Raw genomic sequence first — 25,651 nt, forward strand, 5'->3', positions numbered from 1 at the left:
AAACTTTTGCTTCTTTGTTGGTGGCTCAACCTCTTCCTGCGGGGAAATAAACCTGGAACTTCAGGGCCAGAGGGCGATTTTTCACATTTAAGCTGTCTTGCCCAATTTGCTGTTTTATTTGTTTCTAAGTCAGCTCATAATGACGCTGTGGCATTTTTCATTAAGGGTGTATCTTCCTGTCCGAAAACTCACGTGACAGTGAAGAGTGACTCCCTAGAAAACTTCATCCACACCCTTGACTGTGTTCCTCAGACGTTTTCGAGTTTAGAGATTTACTTCACTCCCCTCCTGTCCTTCCTAGCAATGTCAATACTTTCTGAGAGATCTACGTGGCAGAGTTCCTTGCAAGTTCCTGGTTGAACACTGAAAAATATTTAAGTAACATGACAAAAGAGCCAGTGTGTTTTGGAGGAATCATTGCACATCTTGCTTAGAAGTGAAGGAGCAGCAGTCCCCAAACATCTCGGCTCCCAAGAAAGGGAGCAGGCTTGCTGTGCTGAGGAGCAGTAATAGAGACAAGAAAATGAGAGGATACAGGCAGCCTAGCAAGATTTACAGAGTGTTGTAGAAATAAATACGCTGCCAACAGCTTGTCACATGCTCCATTCACGCATTTACTGAACTCCGCAGAAATAGATGTGTTTAATCAAAGAACTGGAACTTTTTGAGATCTGTTTGGCAAGTGCACCTCTGCCAGATTTGTTTTCTGGACATAAAGCTACGTCTGTGGCAAGGTGGAAAATATTCCTTGGTTCAGAGATTTACAGCAAGGATGAATTTACCAGTCAGGTAGATATTACACCACATTTTCACATGCATAATCCAAAGATCATCTGTCTGAAAATGAAACTTCTAAACTTTGCTTCTGAAATTCTGTGGGCTTTACAAATGACCTATTTGGCATAGAGATGTTTAGTCCTAGTGCATCTCTTTCTCCATAGGTGGTTTAACCCAAAGGTGAGGAATTATTTTTGTGGAATAGTGCTTTTAAATGAGAGTGGATGATTTGGAGCACATGAAAGTATGATAATTCTCGTTATTGCCTTTCCTTTATTTTTATATTCAGTATCTCCCACACCTCTCTGCAGCAGCTCTGATGACCAGAGACCTAAATTCTGATTGCTGTGGACTTGGTGCTAACTTTCAATGGTGAAAATAGGCTCAGGTCCAAGAGTCCTATGTGAATATTTGCAATTCCTGTTAATCTCAGCAGTGTCTAGCACGCATTAAAATTACTTCTGGGACCTTCACCATCTTTCCTATTAAATTGCTTACCTGTAATCTGGCCACCAGAAGTGTTCCCCAGGGCTCAGTGTTGGGCCCTGTCCTGTTTAATATCTTTTATCAATAATCTGGATTAAGATCAGCCTCAGTAAATTTGCAGATGACATCCAAGTTGGTGAAAAGTTTTCATCTTGAACCACTGAAAATAGCATGTAGTCCCAGCATCCTTTGCTAAGGTGGCTCTTCACATGAGAGAGGTGTTAGACCTCCTTTGGTGCATTTTGAATTTGCTTCCACAAGCTTTATTCGATGACCCTTTGCTCCAGTATTGGGAGATTCTGTCCTCTCGAGGTTTCGTGCAATTGTTTAGGCTCTTACCACGCCCCAAGTAAGTTCTCTTGCCAGATCGAAGTGTCACAGCCTGTTTTGTTTTGCATAGAAATATTGTTCAATGTGCAAGTGTGCGTGGATGAAACCCAGCTTTCTGCCTGTGGTGGATGGCAGACGACTGAGCCGCGTACGAAGGCTGTCGCAAAGGAGGTGGCTGAATCCAAGTTTCATTCATTCTTATCCGTGTCCACTCCAAGCAAATTATTTCTGGAGTCAGTGAAGTGTGTCTTGTTCTTTCCCTCAACATCATGGCAGGGTTTGTTGTTGGCCGGTTCTCCTGCAGAGAAGCTGAGTATTTTGTTTCTGTTGTGTTCCTGCTCTGAGCTGGCACAGAGGAATGAATTGCGGACAGTCAGCTCTTGGGCTGATATAAATCAGCACGGCCCCGTTGATTTCAGAAAAGCGGTACAGCTGGGTTAGCCAAGCCTTTTGATGTGTATGGGAACTGCCTAGTTTCCTATCATAAAAGCAGTTAAGTGTGTGCCTGACCTCAAGCATCTTCCAAAGAAGGGTGCTGAAAAGGAGTAGATGCAATAAAGCTTCTCCATAACACTATATTCCCCCTCTGATGTTTCAGTGTACGCAGTAGTCAAAATGTTTGCACATGGGTTATTATTATTATAACCCCCAGTGAACTTGTCTCCCCAGCAGGAGCTCAGATATACAAGATAAAGTTAATTGGGCTCCCTTTCAAACGGAGAATTTAGACCTCCTTCCGGCTTTTCAGGTAGAGGAACGTGTTTTGGACTGTTGTTATCTCTCCCTTCTCCCTTGAGCTATGCTAAATCAAATACTGTAAGCCGATAAACATTATTCTAACATTGGTAACACTTGTATAAACTCCAGTGCCGTTCCCTTCTTAACACCTCCCACTTCCTTGCATCCGTGTAAATTCTCTGCCCCAGCATGGTGCGCAAAGGTCCGATACGGATCGTGTAACACACCCGATACAATGAACGCTTTCTTTCCATCTTTGCTGGACTCTGGAGCTCTCTTGCTTTCCTTCTGTTCAGAGCTGAAACCCAGGCCAGCTTGCCAGTGATTTATTGGGTATTCAGGGTTTCCAGTGATTTACATTTTCCATCTTCCCTTGAAGGCATTCGTGCTCCTTCAGGAGGATGTGGTGTTTGGCTTTAATGTAAAATATTCTTTGCAGTGATTTTACTCCTGAATTCAGTAGTCTTACCTTCTTTGTAGGAGTTTTAAGAGCAGTGCTACTAGCTGGATTTGGGCTTGAGAAAGAATAAAAGGAAAGTTTCTGTAGTGAGCGTATAAAAAAATGTAATGGTTTTGGTTTGGTTTTTCTTCGTTCTGGAAAGAGAGGAAGAAGTCTTGGTTTGACAGATCCCAATGAATTCATTTGGAGTATAAAATTAAGTCCATCTTTTTGTGAGTATTCATCTAATTGGAAGATGCTCTTTCTCCTCCGCTTGAGGTCTAGGCAACAAGTAGAACTCTTCCCTTCCACACATAATAGTGAAGGCTCAGCCTCTCTATTTGGGAGCATTTCCGGGAATATTTATGAAGAGATTGCATCCTTTGGTTAAAAAGAGAGTCCAGACCATTCCTTTTTCTCCCTCTGACCCCTGTTAATTCCCAGGTTAGTTGAATGAAAGTTTCCCTTTATCAACTTTGGTTCAGGGAACCTGAAGATACTTTTTCTGAGGGATTCACCAGCAACTTCAGAGTTCCATCTTTCATCTTGTCTGACGCTTCAGGCAGTGAATGCCACAGGTAAACTCCCCACCCTAAGAAGTACTACCCTGCCTAGGAGCATAAATTAGAGCTTCTTGCCGCAGCAGTTAAAACCACTTTGGTTTTCCAGGTAGCAGTGTGTCTACAGGGCACACCTCCCCTTTGTCTGGAAGGTCCAGCTGACCCCAGCATTTTTATCTGCTGGGGAAAGTGGTGTGGGGCTGCAGGACGGGTGACAGGCTGTGCTTCCCTTTCCCTCCTGCTGAAGTGTGCCTTGCCCGCTGCGTGCACGCTTGGAGAATGATTTATACATCCCCTGGGAGCACAGGAGACCCAAATGGCAGCTACAGCGTGAGGTTTTAACCCTCCCAAGATGCTGGCAGCCTCATGGAACCGGCTGTCCTCCCAGGCTTTCTCCCTCTGTGCCTGAAATCTCCCAAGCACGAATTGGTTGGGCTCTGCTCCAGGTACGAGTTACAAGGGAGTCACATCTTTCAGGTGATAATTACTGCCATGGGTGGGACTGTAAGGCCAAGCTGGCTGCTGGTGAGCCTCATCTTGCAGTCCAGAGTGGTTCAATCCCCTTTTTTTCTCTTGTGCTCCTGATAGACTAGTGAACATGGAGCAGGAGGAGGAATAAAGGGAGAAGGTGGAAGTTGGTACCGTGGAATAGCGATGTTCCACAGTAGCCTTTGCTTTTATCGTGAACCCAGCAGCACTGAAATGAAACCACGGGGAACACGATCCTTCCTCTGTGATGGTTCACCTGCTGCAGTTCCACTGGCTTTCTCCAGCCTCATGGCTCAAGCAAACAAAAAGATCTCTCAGAGTGTAGCATCAATTTGTTTTATTTAGCTCTAACATCCTTGGGCCCAAAGTGGATATCTAAAATCCGTCAGACAGGATCACTTGTAATATCTTTGAATAAAGCTGTTGAACTTAAGCTCCTGTAAAACCTATAAAAGCAGTTTGTCTTTCTTTTAATATCATTGTTGCACGCTATGATTTTAATTGCAATATTCCTCCTTGTGAGGCTTTTAAGGATTACTTCTTGAAAGGTGTTGGAAAGGTGAGAATGACAATTAAATCTTATCTCAGGTGTAATTTTATGGTTATATTATACTTTTCCCCAGAAGTATGGGTTTGAAATTGTTGTGGGCTGTGAGCGAATCTCTGGGGCATAAGTAAGAAGAAAGTGCTAAAACATGACTTTTTAGCCCAATTATTTCTATGTCTGCATTGGAATGAATTTTCAGCTTCTGGAACTTCTTTGATCATTTCACTAGTGTCATTAAGTAATTACAGTAAAAAAAATGGTCCTGTCCTGAAGTAGGCTATGTTTGTTGCAAATTGTTGGAAGCCAAAGAGCTGAAAGGTTTCTGTCTGAATTCCTAGAATCAAAACTGCATCTGTGTTCAAGTGCAGACTTGCATTTGAAATGTCCCAAGCAGTGACTTCAGTCCTGAGCGTCACTTATTCTTTCTTGGTGCTCCAGTTAGAATTATTTTATTTTTCAGGCAAGATTATCCTCAGCTATCCCGGAAGAGAAATGGAAATTCAGTTTTGTGGTTATTGAAATTATTTGCAAGTCTGGATGAAATTCAAATGTTAGTTTGGGCTGAGTGAAAGGACAAAATCTCAGGAAAGTGTAAAGAAAATGTTTTAATATTGATCTAAAGGAAACTTTCCTTTTTTTTTTAATAACATTTTTCGTTCTTAAAGAAATATATAGGTTTTTAAAAAAATACTTTTGATGCAATATAGCACTTTCATTCTACTCCCAGAAAGACTTTCTTAATTATTCATTTTTTGCTGAGAGAAATTTGGTTTCTGGTCATCCTGAGCCTACGCATTTTAAAACTTCCTTTCATATTCATGTAGCTGTATTTAAAATCTGCAAGGTTAGACCATGGGGATAACTGAATGAAAGGGAGAGTCGGAGGACATTGCCTCTGCAGAAGCTTCTCACAGCATGGAGCTTCCTTCAGATAAAGCAGTTTGTTAGTTCATGCCTGCAGCCAGCTGGACCTTGAGCCAAATCTACCTTGGAGCCCATCCACCCTGGGGTCCCGACAGCCTCGCTCCTTTGTGGGTGACCTCTTCAAACTGGAGTCAACACTCGTGACCGAGCTCGAGCTTTTTATTTTTTTTTTCTGTGTGCAGTCTGCAGGGGCAACCTAAAAGCTGAGGTTAAAAGGATGAGTGAGGCCAGCAAATGCATCTGCAGGTCTGGAGCAGAATGAGACCTTTGTCTCGGAGGGATCGCCGACAGGAGATCCTCTGTCTTGCTGAGAAGGAACTGTCCAGGAATTAGCAAAGGTGGATGGTAAATCTCAGATCCTGATCCTAGAAATGGTCAGACGTTACTGGTTTCAGACTCAGCCCTGGGTGTCATTCCTCTGAGAACAGGAGGAAACTTTGCATTTTGGAATGATTCTGGTTGCACGCTTTGGAAAGGTGTAGTGCTCACCTGCCTGTGAGCTCAGCCTGATCAGGTCCCCAGTGGAAGTACATTTGGAGAGGCAAAACTCCAGGAGTTATTCCTACACTGCTAAGCCTGATATGCACAAAGAACAGGAAACAAACTGAGTGTTTCTACTAATAATACTTAAGCCTGCATAATACTACGTTTTCATCAAAAGCTCACGTGGGATGTAAGTTGTTCTAAATTTTTGCCTTTTCTTCTTTGTATTTTAGACAGTTCCGAGATTCTACTTACTGTCAAAGTGCTTTATAAATCCAGGGGGGTTTAAATTATTTTTAAATCCCTAAAGGGATTTTTGAAATTTTGTGTGGGTAACTCATATTTTTTAAAACTCCCTAATGGAATGTAGGTCTGGACAGAGGTTGATTTTGTCGAAGTCAGGCCGTTATTCTTTCTCCCCCTTTTCAGTCTCACAATTGAATGACATCTTCCTGACATTAACAGGAGTTACACATTAATAAGGAGAAAAGAGCACATTCCCACCCTCTTGCTTTAAAATGTATCCAGGAGATAATATGAAAAGCTTTACAGTCCTAATGATTTTTTTTCCCCCTAATGTTTATTTTAAAAAGTGTTCCTCCGCAGGGGGTAGATCCAAAGCCCATTGAAGTCAGTGGGAATTTTTCCATAGAATTCAATGAAGTTTGGATCTGGTCCTTAGATAGCTCCGGGAGGTAGCCTGCTCATTTTTTGCAGCTGTCCTTGGGGGTGTTGGAGGAAAGCTGCTGCACTGGCAAGTCCATTCAGTGTGGAGCATGCTATTGATTATAAAGCATAACCCCTGCAAAATTTCAGCTGGAAGGGAGTGGGAGGTTCCACATAATAATCAATAGCACAATATGAGACTGTATCAAGGAATTGGCTTTTTAACAAACACTTTTAAAACAACAAAGGAGATGAGATGGTTTTCATTTAAAGGGCAAACTCCCCTTTATTCATGGGATTCCTGGCAGATTAGCCCTGGTATGTCCTCAAATGCTGTGCTGAACATATCCATGATGCTCTCTGTTCTCTTTGCAGAAGCAGCACATGAAATATTTGCCTTTCTAAGTGTACTGGTTAAGTTGCACCTTCTTGTTTGCTTTGCCAAGCTGCTCAGTGTCTTGTGAGTGAGAGATAATCTGGCAAAAAACCAGAAACAGAAGGTAGTTCAGAGGGAGGCAGACTGAAGAAGATGATGAACCTGTAGAGTGTCTGCTTCTTGCAGTTCTACATTTTCCCACTGTCTAGTGGCAAAAGAGTCCTCTGAAGCTCTGTTTTCACATCTGTACCTCTGCTTATTTGTTCAGTGGTTACCCAAGTGTGCTAGTGAAGGGAGATTCATAAGGGCAGGTAATGCATGTGCAGTGTTAGAATACATTAAATTGATACTAAAACTATAATTAGTGATTGTGATTGGTGGTTCCATCCAACACGGGGTGAAAAAAACTCCCTTGTTTTTTCTCTGCACTGCTTGTTTTGTAATGAGACGTAATCACACGAGGCCATGGAGCTTTTCCCTTTTCCACTTCTCATGAAAATATGTAACTATGGCCCCCAAACGTCTGGATGCTGATGTTAAGGTGATGTGGGGATCTAAGGCTTAAACAGGAATTAAAAGGCACATACTTAAAGGTGATATTCTTCTCAAAATCAATTACATAAAACATAATAGGCAAAGCCATGGTTCAGTTCCACCTGGTGCAGCTGCTTGTCTTGGGCAGCTGGAGATGCTCTGTGAGCAGCCATTTCCTGCACAGGTTCTTCTAGCCTACACCAGATTGTTGTGATGGGGTTCTCTGAAGTGCTGGCTGTTATTTAAAACTCACCAGTGGGGAGCTTTTGTCCCTTTGTGTCCTCTCCCATAACTTTTCCCTTCCTTCTTTGGCTGTTAGAGCTGTTGGTGTCCTGGGGCAGGACCACCAAGGTGAGAGTCTCCCTTTCATCTTATACCACTTCCTTTGAAGTTCATTTAGCATCCCTCAGTTCAGGGTTGGAAAAGATTGGCCATGCTGATCATCGTCTTCGTGGCAAAATTTGATCTCTTTTTCCATATATGCAAATGTCAGGAGAGTGGGAATTGGAGGGACCAAGTTTAACACTTTTTATATGTAGATTAACACTTTTATACTTTGTTCTGAAACAGAGGCATTATTCTGAAATATTAGTGATTTTATTTACAGAAATCTCTAGTAACTCTGTGTTATTAACTTAGACTTTTGTACTAAAGAAGTTTCCTGTAACTTAAAACACATTGGCTTTTGAAAATCAGGTCTTGGGAGTTGATTTAGTTTTGACTGAGGAGCAGTTAAATTCCTTATTACTGTCATTTTGTTCTCATCTGATAGGAAAATTGTCCCACTTTATTAATGTTCTTATTTGTCGCAGCGATGTTATATACAATAGATTTGTTTGTATCTGTTTTGTATTTCTGCTTCTTAAGTCACACAGCCTTCCACAACAAATGTCCAAAATATTTCCTCTCCTCCTCTCCCTCTTTATCTGTCTTGGGCTGATTAATGGCTGTGGGGCCAGGGGGGATAGCAGAAGGGACCATGTGAAACATCTAATTACTTTAATCCCTTTTCACATAAAATTTGGAAAAAAAAAAAAAAAAAAAAATAGACCAATTCCCAAATGCAAGATGAAGGAAGCCACTGGCTCAGAAACAGAAAAGCTGCCCACAGGACTCTGGGTGAAAGGATGCAGGACACTGGCTTGGCCTGGTGCTCCACCAGTGGTGTGGTGGGGTGGGGATAGGGTAAAAAACACTTGAGTGCTTTTGGGGGACTGGTGGTGTTCCTGCGGGCCACTTTGATTCCTTGGGAAAGCTGACCTGAGACAGAGACTGCACAGAGCTGGAGAATAAAGTGGATATTTATTGAAAGGCCTCCAGGATCCACCTTGGGCAGGACAAGAACCTGGCCAGGGCTACACCCAAGGTGGATCCAAAATGGTCACAAAATGACTGACCTGTCACAAAGTCTTACATTTTTACAAGTTTTGGTCCATTTGCACATTGGGGTTTAATTGTCCAATTCCAGCTCCAGGCTGCGAGCTCCCATCCTTCTTGTTCCTCCCTCCAGCCACCCTTGTGTGTGCTTTTGGGGCTGAAAGTTGTCCTGGGTGTGCAGCAGGAGAAGGATTTGTTTTGTGTCCCTGCTGTGTGCAGAGAGCTGAGTGACACCGAATGTGAGCTCAGAGCTGCACCTGGGCAGCGCAGAATCTCAAAATATGAAAGCTGAAACTTAAGGCATCAACTTACTGATTGGCACTGATTTATCAGAGCTGGGTTTGGTCCTTGGGGAAGGGGAGTGCAGGTGGATAAGCACAGGTTCTGGACTGCATTCCGTGTTGAAGGTCAGCAGGTTCTGGGCTGCAGCAAGCGTTGGAACAATGCCTCCTGCTGTGGCTGCCTGTGAAGGTGCACGTGTGCAGATGTTGCAGGACAGATGTTGGTCGGTGGGGTAAGGTACTCCCCAGCGAGGAGAGGGTGGGTGCTGCAGTACTTCCGAAGGGCTTGTGCACCTTCTCCCTTTCTACCCTGCAGCTGAGAGGGCAGGTGCGTTGTGCTTTTTTTCCTTGACTTTGCCTGGTTTTATCGTGCGCGCTGTCAGCCTGGCCTCTGTGTGCGTGACGTACCACATTTATTGCATGCCTGTATGTGTATACAACATATAGTGACTGTATATAATAGGCATGCAGTATGTTTTGGGTTTAGCCTTCCCCTGAATGTGTTTCTTTATCACGTGTGGCCCTCTGCTCTCTAATGTGCTTGGCAGAGTTGACTGTGTTTTTATTTCCAGGAGATGAGCCTTTTCCACCATCACTGCGAGGTGTGAAGGATCAGCGCTCTCAGTTGTGTTCGAATGGTTTTAGGGAGCCAGTTGGCATTGACTGTTCTAGAAGTGTGATAAATATTTACTTATATCTATAGATACATTTAAATCTCACTCCTAAGACCGTTCCCCCCCGCCCTGTTGAAGACATAAATGCTTTCTCTTTTTTCATCAATAGTTCTACAAAAGAAGGAAATTTATATTTAATGAGGGCCTGTCTCCTGGTGTTTACAAATTCCTCTGTGACGAGACTACAGCACTAGCACGTGGATACATTTATACTCTAATAGGATTTACCTTTACAAGTATCCGAAAACCTTTTAAAGCAGAGATTAAATTGTTTAGCTCAATATTTAATCTGTTACTTCCTCTTTAAAGATGCCCAGTGGAATTTGTCATACACTGAGCTGATAACGCGTAATATTGATCAGTCATAAACATAAAACAGAGAAATCTCAGGAAGTCTTCAGCAATCCTTTTCTTTTTAATTAAATTTTGATCTGAACTGCTTTTGATTAATTTTCTTATTTGTAAGTATGTGAATTCTGGGGGCCAGCAAGTTTCTTAAGTTGCCTGGCATTGGTCTCTGGTGAGCGGCTTAGCTCAGGAACAGTATGATTGCATTTTTATGGTTTTCAGATATTTAATAGCTTCTTCCTGTCATTTTCTGAATGAGTGAATAAGGTTTAGCCCTCTGGGAGCCAGCGCAGCATCAGAGAGTGGAGAAAATGACTGGAATCTGTGTACTTGACTGATTGCCTTAGTCTTAATTGTTCTCTTAATTAGCTGCAGTAGCAACTGCATCTGGGGAGAGATCACGGTATTGGTAAACAGCTCCACCTTGGAGCCCAGTGTAATGCCTCTTGGAAACATGACAATGAGCTCTGCATCTCCGCTGAGACGCAAACCTGCCAAATCTTCTGCCCCCCAAGTCTTTGGTTTCCTCGTGTGATCTGTCACTCTCGTCTGCGAGGCGAGGGCCCCCAACTGTTTGTTCTTAAACAAATTAAGCTTTAATATGCCAAAAGCCAGCTTTATTGGGCCCGGAGTAAGGGAAGGGGTGGGGGGGAACAAAGGAGCGTCGGTAGAGGGTTGTTCGGACAACTTGAGGGTGTTATCCGGATTAGGAGTGGGAGACAGATGTGCTTCAGGGGGAGTCAAGGCAGGCTCGAAATGCTTTATGGTGGGAAACGCAGGCAAACTGAGGTCAGGGAAGATGTCTGGCGTCAAAGCAACCTTCTTCCTCTGGGGGTCAGCTCAAGCCTTCATCTGGCACAACCCAGCGTGTCTGGGGAATGAAAACGATTGGGTGGTGGTGGAGTTGCCCACCAGTCCAGCTTCGTTTCCCATACACTCAGTGATTCTCTGAACTCGGCTCTGGGACTTGCCAGGTGTGAGGTTTAAGGCTGTCCTAAGATTTGTGTCATTTGATTCCTACCTAAGCTTTGTAACGTAGCCCCGCTGCAGCACAGGAGCTGCAATAAGAGGCAGAGTGGGTCCCTAAAGCTGGTGGATTTTTAGGAGTATCTGCTGATTCTTTGGTGCTTTCATTGCTGAATAGCTGGTGCAAGATTTAGACTGAAATTATAGTGGGTTTTATTCATCACTGCACCCTACACTGTGAGTGCCCAATATGGCATTCCATACACCAGGGCACTGGCAGCAGGAAGTGTGAATTAATGGAATTTTTAAGTCTGACTGAGGCAGGTTGAGAGACAAAAAATGTTTTCCTGTTTTTAATTATTTTTTTTTCTTTCTTTAATCCTGCAAGCAGATGAACTTACCCTAATATTGCAATATTCCCTTTTCAATGAGCAGCACATTCCTTTTCATTGTGCCTGTCCAAACAAAGGGAATACCGCTGGATTGTTCGGTTTTGGTGCTGCCAAAAGGAAACACGTGTAAGAGCACGAAGAAGTTTGTTGCTGTGTCTTACCTGGCTTTCACAAGGCTTATTTTGAGATTAGTGAGTATCTCTTTCTTAAGGGCCATCAGTGCCAGAAGTTGGGTGTTTTCTACCTCTTACAGAGGTTTAGTTCATAGCATCTTTTGTTGTGTCATTATAACCCAAATCTGTTTATTAGCAAGATTGCGCTTAATCTGCACCGTTCACCTGATCCCTTGATTAGCAACCGTTTGTGATCATTTTGCATTGTAGAGGTGTGAGATTTGGAAGACTTCTCCTGCAGTAATATTTTAGATATCCTTCCTCTGGAAGCTTTCCTGTGCTTAGAACCCCTTTGTAACTCTTAAATCTTCTGCTGAGCCCCCTTACTGAACTTTAAGCTGTGGAAAGGAAAGCAGGTTCAGGGTGAATGATGAGCAGATAATGTGCATGGGATAAAAAAGGCCGTTTAGCCAGGTTTGTAGTAGTTAATTTTGAAATTAGTAGTGAAGGTTAAACTACATTTTATTATATTAGGGGCAATAAAATTCTGTAGGGAGCTACGGATGCTGGAATCCAGGATCAGCAGTGGTTAAAGTTTTATGGCAAATTAACTCATCCTATGAAACAAGCAGAAATTTAATCTAGGTAGCAAATTCAAGCTATTTTTTCTAAGCATGGCTGTACTATTTCTAAGTTCCTGTGGAATACTTACGGGGGTAAAACAGATATTTTAAAAAAATATTGTTGAAGTGAAAAAATGCACGCATTCACTGTAATTGTAGCGAGTATCCCTCTTGCTGCTCTGAGAGCAACATGGGCATGGAAACCATTTGCAGCTGCAACAGGGAGATGTGAGGTGAGAGAACATTCAAGGGGGTGTCAGAATTTGTAGGAATGTGACTCTAAATGGGTCAGGCTTTCCTTGTTACTGATGCCTTGAGAGGCTGCCTAGAACAGAGGCTGGACAGTGTTAAAGGAATAAAGTAGGTATTTATTAAAAAGGCCTTCAAAGGACACACCTTGGGCAGTACAAGAGCCTGGTTGAGGCTACACCCAAGATGGATGATGGATCACACGTTTTCACACTTTTATAACTTTTGGTCCATTTGCATTTTGGGGTTAAATGTCCAATTACAGCTTCAGGTTATGAAGTCCCATTGTCCCAGATTGCTCTCCTCAATTCGCTGTTGTTTGCACTTCTTGGGCCTGAAGCTGTAACGGTGTCCTTGGTTTTTGGGCTGGAAAAAGATTGTTTTGTCTGTCTGAACTGTGAGGAGAACTTGCTAACACTGTATATGAAGTTCAGAGTTATATTCTAATGCAGTAAAGAATCTGCAAAATATAAAAGCTAAAACTTAAGGCATCATTGCTGCTTTTAGCCCTTCTGATCAAACATAAGACAGGTGTGAAGGTGAGTGGCAGGCATTGAGAGAATAAATGCAGTGGGTTCTGTATCAGGTCTCTGAGACAAAGTTTTGTTATATAGGATGTATAAAATAGAGGTGAATAAAATATCAAATTCTGTTTTTTATTTTAAAAAAATAGATTGTTCAAGTGGTTCCTCCTGATACAGCACCCAGTTATTTCTGTGTGTATTCACTGTTGGAAGACACTTACGTCAGCTCATTCTCTAGTGGTGACTAATGACAATATTAATATTCTACTCTTTAAACCAAACTTAAGCCCTCAGAGCCAGTGAATGGATTACCACGACTGTACTAGTTTAAATCCAGAGTTACCCCTGCTGACTTCAGTAAAATCATGAATATTCGGAGAAACTTGTAGCAAGATCCTAATGTGATCTAATGTTAATAACACTTTTAAAAGCCATTTTAGCCACTGAGTAATATGTACTAAGGGCCAAGGATAATTAACAGCAATATACCTAAAACCCTGTTTTCTAATTTTTGCTGTCAAACTGAGATTGCAGTTTGCTTTGCACTTGTTCTACAATGTTTTTAAGATAACTTGGGCAAATTCAACTTCAACTTTCCTAATCCCAGGTGAGTGGGGGTGGATTTTGTTGGAAATAGACACTTGTGCTCATTAGAAGCTTTTTAATAAAGTGAGATTTAAAGTGAGATTAAGAAATAATTTGCTGGAGATTTCTTGTTGCTTCATGAGCTATGTGCCTTTCTCACATCTCTACCCCAAGATGCCCCTTTTTTGTTAAAGAGGATGATTCAGAAAAGTTTTGTCTGCTCTGTGAAACAAAAACCCTCTATGTCTGCCTAGATTCCTCTTTTCCCCAAGCCCCTTCTGGATGTGCTTGTCTGAGCTGCTCATGGAGAATTATGCTATGAAATCCCACAGCGTTTGGAAACCTCAGGGGCCGTAATCATAAAAAAAAAAAAAAAAAAAAAAAAAAATTAAAAAAAAAAATTAAAAAAAAAAAAAAAGAAATTGACAGTCAACCCCGTGGTTATTGGGAATGCCAGACGTGTTCTGAGCACAGCCGTAGATTCTTTCCCTGCCTGTGGTCTGGGAGCGGCAGAGCCGTGCGTTGAGGGCTGCTGTGCTGCCTGGTGTGGCTTAGGGGTGTGTTCAGGGATCCCCGTGTTCCACAGTCAGCAGCATCACAGATGTTCTTTCTCTGCTGGGTGCTCGTTGCACGACCCAAATAATGGATCACGCGGCTAACGCTGTTCTTATTCTGGATTATTCTCTACTGTGCTGTTGCCCAGCACATTGAGAGCTCACCGTAGCTCGCAGTGGCATTTCTGAACCGGTGTGGTGATGGTAAATGCCAGCTGCAAAGAGAGAAGGGTGGAGGTTACTCAGGAAGGGAAGCTGAAAGCTGCTGTGTGTGATCCCGTTTTATAAACGTGATGCTCGTTCCTAGAAGTCAATGTCCCTTATTTTGGCTTTCAGTCTTACTGTTTGCCGTTCATCGTCAGCCCAGTGTGTTTATTCTCCAGCCCAGAGAAGTTATCTTCTTTACAGACCTGGGCAACTGAGGAAAATTGAGAACAAATGAGCTCAAAGTTGCCAAGTTCACCCAGAATGTTTTGGAGGGTAGGGGTTGAATTGGAGGGCATGCTAAGCAAATCCACGCAAAACACCTCTTTCCTCTCCCAGCTTTTTCAGAGAATAAAAAGCTGATCTTATTCTCAAATCTGTTTTGCATTTGTTTCTATGAGTAAGGGCTACAAACGTATGTACTTGTAACCAGATTTTCTCAGGAAGTCCATTAATTGCAGGTATCTGAAATTCCTCTCATATATCACCGTGCTTCTAAAACACCCCAAATTTCACTTTATGGTGAAATAGATTATTAGATTACCATTTGAATGACCTCAGTATCTTTCTGCCATGTGCTTGTCTACTTCCAATAAAACTATAGGTAACAGGTACATTTTAATTTACACCATAGCAATAGAATTAGGCAGCTTTTTGGTTAATCTTCCTAGTGATTTACTGAAAAAGAAATATTCAGATCTGAGTGAATACTTGAATCACAATTAACAATTTGTTCAATAAATTGTTTGTGCAGATTGCAGAATTCTCTGGTTTATTTGCTGTAGGAAGTTGATCACAAAGTTCTTCAATTAATAATTCATTGTTTGAAGATTGTTCATAAATACTTAGGTTTGTGCACTTGTGATTTGCAATTCATATTTTATAATTGTTAGTCATTTTTAGCCTGCTGTCTGGTTGGACAATCAACTTTCCTGATTAATAAATGTGACTTGTGAATATTCCAGTTCTGCATTGGGGTAGTAGTAGAGATGATTTTTTTTAATAGTTTTGTTTGCTTGGTTTTTTTTACTTAAAATATGATACTTTCAATATTTGATAACTTGTGCTTTTTATGTCCTAGAATCAAAGTTTGGATTTGAATACACTCAATTTCCATGTGTATATTGCACTGAGGAGGGATGATACAAAAGGTCAGTCAAATCAAAACCCAAAATGACAGCAAAGTCAGCCAAAAAGAAATTAGTAATTCTGCTTTGCTGTATTGAAATGCATAGTCATGGACAGGTTCCCCCCACCTGCCACTGTCCATTCAGCACTACAAGAATCCCATTCAGGTCAGCATAAAAGTCTTTATTTGTCATTAATTCACAGGTTGATAACAAAGGTGACTGAGGTTTTGCTCAATGCTTGGAAATGAAAATGTACTTTGTAGCACTTTGGTTTTTTTGTGACCTTTCCGTGTCTGGGGATGAAAATCTGGCATCACTGAAGACAACAGCAATCATCACGATTTTTGGGTTCTTTCTGGGTTTAAGAATAAGGACTGATTATCAAGGTAGTGTAATAGTTAAATTTATGTAATCTGCACAACCCAGGTTCTGAGAATCCAGAGTTTTTAACTCAAATATTGATTAATACAAAATTTTAAAAGATATGCTTAATGCCAGTACCTGGCAAAACTTTGTCAATGGGAGCTTATGGAGTAGGATTTCCTTTGGTCTGTGGCAGACCAAATCTCCTGGGTCTTTGAATGTGTCCCCAAAAGATCTCCGTTCTGGTGGTGTTGATCAGAAACCAGAATGTTTTCCTGAGATTTGATAGGGAGAAGGGTGTCTTAAAAGTTGTCCTAGGTGTTTGGAAAAGATCTCCATTAATTTGGGCATAAAAGATTTCTCAAAACAGTTGTGATTAACTTTCTGCTAAACCAGAAGAAAAGATGTAGCACCTTTTTTACATCTAAATTTTAATCCCTCATTGAATACTAATAATTTAAATAAGAATAACTTAACTTCCTAATGTCAATCTTCTTTATTTTGTCAAGAACTGATTTAACCCACATAATAATGATATAAACAACTGTCAATGCTGGGCCAAATTCCATCCTGACTCAAGGTGCATTTGGGATACAATGGCCCAGAACTGTTCAGTGTAAATATTCCTGCAGTTCTGAACGCTACTTTTTTTTTTTTTTTTTTTTAACCTCTAGACTCTCCATTGTATTATCTTTGGCAGGGAATGATGTCAAAAGGCTTTAAAATGTTTATATATTATTTTAGTTGTTATGTTATCAAAACCCCTCTGGGATATCCTTGCCTCTCTCTCCTTAACACACTGCTTCCCCAGGTCCCCCCTCCCCCTGTTCTCTCTGGTGTTTTCTCTGAGAGAGCAAAGTAAAAATTAAATAATAGTTGACATCATTTGGTTGGACTTGTGCTCAGATTCTCTCTATTATTCATGTGAGCTTTCTTATTATTTTTCTTTTTCATTCACCGTTATATTTTATTTACTTTAATGGGCTGGATGCTGGGCTTCAGCCTGGGACTGGAGAGAGACCTGGCATGCTTTCAAACTATTGTTTCACTGTGGTTGAGATTAACGTCATCAGGATTTTCCTCTCTGTTATTTATTAAATCTTCTTTAAATTTCTTCCTCTCTCCCCTCCTTCTCTCATGTGTGAGGAGTACCTTGGTGATGGTCGTGAAATAGAAGCTACATAAAAATAGCGAATACAGGTTTGGAGTCTTTCGTTCACACCTTTGTTTATGGAGATGATGCTAAGTGTAGCAGATCTCCAATTTTGTTTGTTTCTCTTTTCAAATCCGAGCCGGATTCTGGCAGAGGAAATAAGTACATTTGAATCGGACTTGTGCAAATTCCCTAAATTCTCATTTTCTGCAGAAATTTCTGCTTGGCAGCGCCTCTGTGCAGAGGTAGCCCTCACTAACAAGCCAGTTATATGTGTGTGGTGTTAGTAAAATAGTGACAGAGGACAATTAAAGGCTTCTGTATCTCAGCTGCAAAGGGCAGGATGGGTTTGAATTGCCTTTGCAGATCCCCTCTGCAGAGCAAGCGTGTCTTTTGGTCAATTTGTTGAGATAAATATTCACTTAGGGCTGTAGCCATGTGGCTTAGATCCTCCCACCACTCAGAGGTCCCTGTCCAGGAGGAAATGTTACTCAGTTTTAGACAGAATATTGTCTTTTGTGGGGTTTTCTTTCCTCATAAAGGTATAATTTTGGAGAAGGAAATATTTAAGCTTAGAATTTTGGTATTCAAGCGTTGTTTTTTTTGTGTGAGAGCAACGTTTTTGGTGTGTCTGGCAAGGTATGGAGCATCTCATTTTCGGTCGATGGCCATGAAAATTAAACGGATTTATATCTGGGAATTCAAAAGATTCTTCAGTTTTGCTTGGTCTTGAGACAGATTAGATATTAACAGCAAAAGGAGGCACGTGGGTTGAGTGCAGTAGCTGGGACAAGGGCTCTTTCCTCAGAGGATCCTCCGTCTGTCCATGCCTCTTTTGAAAAGTACCTGCCTGTGTTGGCTTTTTTTAATTTACTAGCCAGGATTTACTGCATCAGCAGCCTTCAACACTGGAATAAAAGGACAAGCTGAGAATGTAATGAAGTCCGTGGCACAGTTCCTCTTCAAATGAAAAAAACACTCTAAAGTTTTTTTTGTTTGTTTGTTTTGGTGGTTTTTTTGTTGTTGTTTTTGTTTGTTTAGGCTGTTTATCATATAAGATTTTCAGGTGGGTTCCAGCACTCCCAAGTAGTTTAAATCAAGCCTCTTTTGTCTGTTTTCTAAGAACTTGATTCCTAGGAAATCTTCTTGACTCCATTCAGGTGTGTTGAAATACATCCCCTTTCTCTATTGAACTACTTTGCTATCTGAAATTTCAGTCATTGTGGAAGAGTATAGTTGATTTTGTTTGTATTTCTTCAGAGTTAGCATTTATTCTTAACCCTCCTTTACCTGGAGAGGCATTTGTATTGATTCCAACATGTGGGTGTCAGACTCTGAAATTTAGGAGCTCAGAGCTGACCTTTGAATGTCTGAGTCCATCCTCATTTGTTTTAGCAGGAACAGGGACCTGGATATCTGTTCTCATTTATCTTTCGGAATCACCCATTTTTTCCTCCAGCCACTGCATCTGGGATAGATAATCTTTAAACCCTTCCCTTCTCTGGAAAGCTCTAGGTATGCCAGTCCTGTGGAATAAACTTACTTGCAGATCTTCTAGTTAAATGTGGACTGAGTTGGGGCTGTGTCGTGAAGGCACCAAACCCCAAAAGCTCTTTCAGGCTTTAAGAAAATTCAGTCTACCCCTAAGACCTCTGGAAATCATCTCAGAAGGACTCTTTTTAAGGGTTACTTTGGAAGGGATGACTCAGTGGAAGATCTGTAGGTTGAGGCTTTCCTTTGTGGAAGCTCCTTTGCAGTGGGATTCCACAAATGTTGCTTCTGCTTGCAGTCTTAGTATAGAATAGTTCTGATTTTTGTGTGTGAAATTACAGATGAGCTGATGCATAATAATTGATCTATACTGCAGCTGGACCAAGTTTGCTACTCAGGAGGCAACCCAAGATGCAGCCTGAAAGTTTCTGCCTTCAAAAGTTAAAGATAAAAGCTTGGTGATGGTGTTTGTGATTTGCTAATTGTACATTACCTTGGGCTTGGCACAATGGAGTTTTTCAGGTCTTAATGGCTTTGCTTTATTCTGGCTACATTTGCTAGTGTGTTATGGGCACCTTCAGTAACACTCTGAGCAAACCACACACCAGAGCAGTCCATTTTTTGACATTAATTAATGTTAGTGGTGCAGGGGAGGGGCTGCAGCAGTTTTGTTGGAGTATTAGTTCATTAAAAAAAAAAGCCATTTTTTGCATTAACTCTGTTCATGGACAGCAGCCTGCCATCCATATGTTTCTGGCTTATCCTTGCAACCCATTTTCTAAATAAAGTTGAAACCTAACCAATATGGCATTGAGTCCCTTGCTGTTTCAGTTTGTCAGACTTTCCAATAAAAGGCCTGTGTATGATGGCTTCATGCTTTTGGTATGTGTCAGAAATGGTTCTATGCATATACATTACAAAATTAGGATTTAATTTTTGTTGTGCAGCCATAAAAAATTAGATTATATAATTATTATGTTTTCCTTTCTTATCTTTTATATTTTTAATATAATTTTTGAGGATGCCACAGGGCACTCCTGCTGTGAATTAGCTGCAATAAACTCTCTTAAACAGATAAACATCAAAGAGAAGTAATGTTTTAAAATGAAGCAACCTGCATTCAAAATCCAATTGCTTTATGCTGTAGATCTTGAATGCTTCAGCTGCTAAAAGTGGATGGGGTTTTCTCAAGGGCACAGAGGAGTTGCATTACTGGGATTTTAATGCAACAGGGATCATTGGAGTGAAGTTGCTAGCAAAATCCATTTGTTTTCACAAGGAATAGGCTTCCTTCTATTTTTCTTCTTCCTTATGGAAAATATCAAGATATGAATAAATTCTCTGCTGCCAGGAATCCTGCACTTTTATTTAGACTGCTATTGAACAGGTTTACAAAACCTTGCAGACTTCATGGCGAATTCTTGTGGATAATTGATTAACTGCAAACTTCAGTAGGAATATTATTAAGTAAAGAGTTCCTTTTAAAATGGTTTAGAGGATTTTCTGTAGGCTGGCATTCATGTTGAACCTAGAGCTGCTACTAGAGCAGAAGTACCAAGCCTAGGTTCTGTTGAAATGCTGTCAGTGTGACAAAAGCCCCCAAATTTGCAATTTGGGACATCTGTTTCATATAGGCTGGGCACTCTACCTCCTGAGGCTGCTTGGAAAAGCCACCTCCTTGACGGTAATGTGAATAGAGGATCAGGAAAGCAGGCACCCACCTTGCCCAAAAATATACTCTGTGGAAGTTAATGAGACCTCACACATAGACTATAGGATGTTTAGGGTCTTGCCATCAAGAGTTATGTTTGCCCTGAACTCCTCAAGATTCTCCAGTTTTCAACCTGACCTTGGTAACAGTTGTGCTTTGCAGGTGCAAAGAAAAAAATATTTATATTTGGATACACAGCTGCATTTGATTGCTGCCTGCTTCTAATGCTGCTTTAGCAGTGTTGCCTCTTTTGTATAGTTTTCTGATGATCTGGGGTCCTGAAACAATGATCGATAAATTGGTACTTAGTTTAGTTTTAACTTGAAATAGATATGAGGCTGGGGCAAAACCAGAACTGAGCAAAGCTCCCTATTTCTTTTTTTTTCCTTCTCAAAGCAAAACCTGTGTGGAAAGATCCAGCCTCCCTGCTACAGTAATTACAGGGTGCTATCCTTAGTGATGTTAAATAGCTCCCTTTAGTGTATCTGTTTGATCTTGAGCTGTGAATTCCCATTCTCTCGTGGGTGTAACTGTAAACAAGAGGATTAACATTGCTTCAGTGATGTTTTGCTTAAGCGAATCAAAGTTGAAAGGGTGTCTTGAATATCTGTAGAAAGCTTTGTGTGTTGCAGGGTCTCTGTTCTATATATATGCACAGTGCACCTTTCATGGTGAACCCCAGTGATGCTTTAAAGTTTGAGTTCATTTCAAGCTTTTTATATTTTAGTTGCTTTTGTGGACCATTGTGGCTGGGATCCTCTGTCTCTGTGGTGGGGCGACCACAAAAAGGGGCTGTGAAGTTTCAAGCCATCCTTGCAGCTTACACAAGTTTTTTCAAGACCTGTCGCAGAGAACAGGTTCTCACCGTAAGGTATTTGCCAAATTTTAGGCTTTCCTAAAGTGCAAGCAGTTACTACGCCAGGGATGTTGGGTCCCTAGGAGAGTGGGAGTCCTAGACCGCTGTCTTCTGTCGGTGCTTGGAATGCAAGCAGGGGAAGGACTGGTGGCATTCCATGGCTTGGTGCCAGTGTGGGTTACCCACCATATCCATAAGGCTCCTCACACGTTGCTGCTAACCCAGTGCAGGACTCCGAACAGGAAAAAAAGAAAATGCGGAGAGAAGAGTGTGTGTATTTTCAGTTCAGTCCCTGCCTGACAGGGAGAGGCTCCTGTATCATGTCTTCAGCTGTGAGAAAGGAGAGGCAGGAGCAGCATCCCTCGAAACTTGTCCCTCTACAGGGCTCCCTCAGCAGCCAAAATCTGCCATCAAAGCACCCTCTGCGCATGCATTATTTTTAAATCAGGACTTTAATTAGAAAATACCGTCCTTCTCCCTCCTCCCTCCCCCTGGTTACCCGAGTAAAAAGCCTAATATCAGGATTCTTTTTTTGTTTTAACCTTAACTCAGCCAGATTCTTACTGTGCCTGACACCTCTCTGTGGCATGATTGATGTATGGAGGGTTTCCCTGTTATCTCCTGCCTTCACCTGACACGGCACTCGGAGCTTGTCAGTGTCAGAAGCTACATCTGCCTCTTCAGTTGTGGCAGGAGCCCAAACCGTGTCTCTTGGAGGAGCCTCCTCCATGATTCCTTTCCAGGTTGTCAATTAAGTCTGTTGTTTTCATTTCAGCATGCTTGGTCGATCTGATCCAAAGGAGACGCTCTGCTCTGCTTGGAAGCAGTACTTTCATGGGGACAACAGGAGTTACGTGGGCCCTGTTTTCCTGCCTGAATCCTGTGGAGGGAGAAGCATTCACGTTCACATGCTCCTCGTCGTTTCAAGATTATTTAAGAAACCACCGCTGCTGAGCTAGCAGGGGATCTTTCCTTTGGTGACCTTTGCCAGAGCAGCTGATTGGTGTGCCCCAGCTGCAGGCCATCATTTTCTTGGGAAAGTTTTAAGACTCTCAGGAAAACGACCCATCTTCTTTCCTAGCCCTTCCTGACGTGTATGGGCTTTGCTGGCCTTTCCAACTCCAGTGTGGGAGGAGTTGTTTGTTTTCCTTTTAAATGTTCTCCTGCCATCCTCCTTTTTTAACAATGCTGTTTATACATGAGGACTTGCTGCGCATTCGGTGTGGCACATGGATGGAGTGGATGCTTTGAACTGCTTTTGCAACAATGGATTCTGCTTGACTGATAATGAAACCATGGGACAGACCTCAGGGAGGTGAGTCATATGTTAATTTGTTCTTGACGTTTCCTTGGTATGTTAAAAGCTCTGATCTTTCAGAAAAAATCTCTCATTTTATTATTATTATTATTTATTTTTTTTTTTTTTTAAAGCTACTTCCCGGGGCCATGGCAGATGCTGTTTTGGAATGGCACCCAATGAGTTGTTTAATGTAGTTCAGCGCTTGGTTGGCATTCTGCTATTGTGCGAATATTTTCGGTGCTTCTTTTACCACAAAGATATTTTATTAAGAGTGGCACATTGTTGTACACATGTGGTGCTATGGAGCTCCAGAATATGCATGGGACATAATGTTGAGCTGCAGAAACACAATAGCAATGAGTCACTGAAATCCCTCGTTGGTCACAAGAGTTTGAACAACTGCAGCGATAATCTTTTGAGACAATGTACAACTCCAGTGGTATTTGCTATCTGCTCTGTGGTCTCCCTCAGTTAGCTGCTTGATTGGCTTGGCTTTGTGGGTATCCTAATCATGTTGGCACAGTCACTTTGATTAACAGAGACATGCAACTTGGAAATCTCTAGGCTTGAGCCGACCTCAATAAAGTTGTGCGCTTTTTCCCTTTCCAAATTTCAGCAGCTTCCTGAGGGCACGAGAAATGTTTTCTGCAGCTTTCCGTGATGGTTGGTGAGCATTGATATATGGGGTTCAGAGGAGTCCATCTGCTTCTCTGTAAATTGTAGGCTCAGAAAAAGAAAGAGTAAATAAATTAAAAAAAAAAAAAAAAAAAAAAAAAAAGAAAAAGAAGAGGCGAATGCAGGATCCTTAAATCTATGTTATTTTTTCATGGCCTTTCCCATAGGTCCCAGGTCACTTTCAGCATTAGCTTTAGCCCTTTCTTTGGTAATACAAGAGAGCAATCTCATCAATATGACTTCATTTGTGCCTAATCTGGCCAGTCTTCTCCTGTTACATCTACGGTATATTTCTAGGTGTCATGATGAATGCTCTCTTGATCTTATTTAATTTCTGCACTGCTTTATCTTCTGAGAAAGTAGGCTCATTTTTACAGCCAGGTAAACAGGCTTGCAGGTTCTTTGGCAAAATAGGGAAAGCTTAATTCCTATTATGCCTCAGACCAGAAGAAAAACAAGTTTAACATCTCACTTTACACTTAGGGAAACTGAGGGGGATATGAAATCCATGTGGTGGCTTTACCAGTGGTTATTCCTCTACAGGTTGGTTCTTGACCATACTCCCCAGTCTTCTACGTGTGATTTTTAAGGCATCACAATATTTTCAATGGCCATCATCTACTGCTATGTGGTCCTTGAATTACCATCTCCATCACTGAATATAAAGATGTCCTCTGAAAGACAGCTCAGTCAGGCCAGAAGGGTATTTAACTTAGATACCATGAAAGGCAAAATGCCCAGAGCTGAAATTTGAAATAAAAGGCAACTTTGGAGGGAGACATCCCCTTCTATCCACGGACACGTATTTTTTAGGTATGCCTTAGATGGAGTAGTTCTCCCAGCTGTTGAAAGTGTTGTTTGTAGAGAGAGTTTGTAGGTCCCTGCAGTTCCATTTAAGGCAGTTTCCAGGGCCCTTTTGAGTGGTCTCTTTGTTACCAAAAATCCTTAAGCTTTTTTCTTGGAGACCTCTCTCCTCCTTAACTCAGCTCTGCCTTGTCTCGCAGGGGTTACCAGGTCACATGTGCATTTCAGGGGAGTCATCATTCAAACTTCAAACCTTCCCATCCCCTCTCTGTGATGTTGTTGGTAGGGGTCAAACCTCATGCCTCCATTTCTCCTTGCAGAAATTGTTACTTAAGATACACCACAACACCTGCTTCCTTGACCCACTTTGCCTTAAGCTTTTTTTTATGAGGTTTTTTTTTTTTTTTTTTTTCCTAGTGGTAAAGAGATGAGGGATCCTGAGGTGACTGTGCTGTGTGGGACATCAACTGAATGTGCCAAAGAATGTGAATATGAGCCTTCTCAAGAGTTGTTTCCTGGTGTTGAAATTTCCCCCATTTACAGTTATCCTTCCACTTCTCAAACAATTTTTTAGGTCTTAAAAAAAAAATAAAATAAATCTTTAGTTGGAATTTATATATAAAACCTCTTCTTGTCCAAAATAATTGTATTTATTAGTGATTCTCTTGAATCATTCTAGGAACAGGATCTGCATTTTCAATCTTTCGGGAAAAGGAAGGGAATCACTTTTTTTAGCTTGTTTTGCCTCATTATGTAAAAGCCCATTTAATTCTCACTTTTTTCTGTCCCCCCTTTTCTCTTTTCATTCACAAAAACATTCGGACTTATAGACTTAAGTAATTTTAAAATCATTTTGGTTTTCATTGTTATAGAAGCTGCTGTCTCGTCATGCGTATTAATTTGACACTGTTAATCCTATGCAAACACATTTTTGGTACTGACTCCTTAGGGATGCAAGTATTTTAAGTATATCAGTGTAAACGGAGTTTGTTGGACTGGTAGCGTAGTGCAGACGTCACTTGACAGTCCTAAATCACCACTTATTGCAGATGGAACCTGATTTTGTGTTCTAAGTTATTTGAGTTGGGGGAAGTTAAGCACACAGTAGCTATGAAAATAATCTTGTTTTCAGCTACAGGTTGGTTTTTTGCCTCTCTATGAGTACTCTGAGTGTGGAGTGAGACATTTACTCACTTTGAAGGGAGCTGTTGTGACACTACAGAAGAATTTAAGACACTTGGGTAACGAGCTGAGAGAAGATACATAAGCATCTGTATGAGAAGATGATAGTTTCTTTAAGAAAAGACCGAAAAAGAGGGAGAAGTGGAGTTTTCCTTTGTTTTGTTCCTGCATGTTTTCAAAATGAGCATCCAGGGAGGATGCTCCCTTCTGCTCTGGGCAGGAGCCTGTCTGCTGTACAGAACAGAAAAAACCCAGGGGATTCTACACAAATTCAGAGGATTTTGTACCTTGCTTTTGTCAACTGAAGCTGGAATTGCCCCTTATTTTATCACAGGATACTCTCCTGTTGCTTTGGCTGGGAATGCAGTGTGCAGTTTTACCTCAGAGTCACGCTACTGCGGATGCTGGATGGGAAAAGAGGCCATCAAATGGAGTTGAAAATACCACAACCAAAACACTGGACAGCTTGGGCTGCTGAAAACCTTTTGCATGAAGCCCTGGCTCCCTTAAAGTAGCTGGCAGTCCTCCCATGGAGTTCAGTACAGCCAGGATTTTGCCTTATATATTTATCCTGATTTATGAAAAGCTCAGTCATCGTGGTATCTAAGCACTGAGATACGGTATTTAGTTACAAACAATCATTTTAAGAGTGATGCCAAAATCTACACATGCATTAGACTTGGAGATTAAAGAACATGGAGCTTTGGTTGCATGTGCTTCTCCAGTTGTAATTATTCTTCACTCTAA

At 41.4% G+C, this 25,651-nt stretch overlaps 1 long non-coding RNA gene across 3 annotated transcripts in view; it reads left to right on the forward strand.

Annotated features, from left to right (window-relative positions):
* The window catches only part of LOC120751225 (uncharacterized), a 96,734-nt gene extending 72,417 nt beyond the window's left edge, over window positions 1-24,317 (forward strand). The window contains exons 2-3 of one of the 3 annotated variants that reach the window (XR_005700322.2): window positions 21,719-22,258; window positions 24,140-24,315. This is a non-coding gene — a long non-coding RNA (uncharacterized LOC120751225). Of the gene's footprint in view, window positions 1-21,718; window positions 22,259-22,859; window positions 22,986-24,139 lie in introns of those variants that run through there. The other 2 variants (XR_005700321.2, XR_005700323.2) reach the window with 2 other exon arrangements.
* The last annotated feature ends 1,334 nt before the right edge of the window (window positions 24,318-25,651 follow it).

Source organism: Hirundo rustica, chromosome 3 (genome assembly GCF_015227805.2).
Source record: "Hirundo rustica isolate bHirRus1 chromosome 3, bHirRus1.pri.v3, whole genome shotgun sequence".
Taxonomy (NCBI): domain Eukaryota; kingdom Metazoa; phylum Chordata; class Aves; order Passeriformes; family Hirundinidae; genus Hirundo; species Hirundo rustica.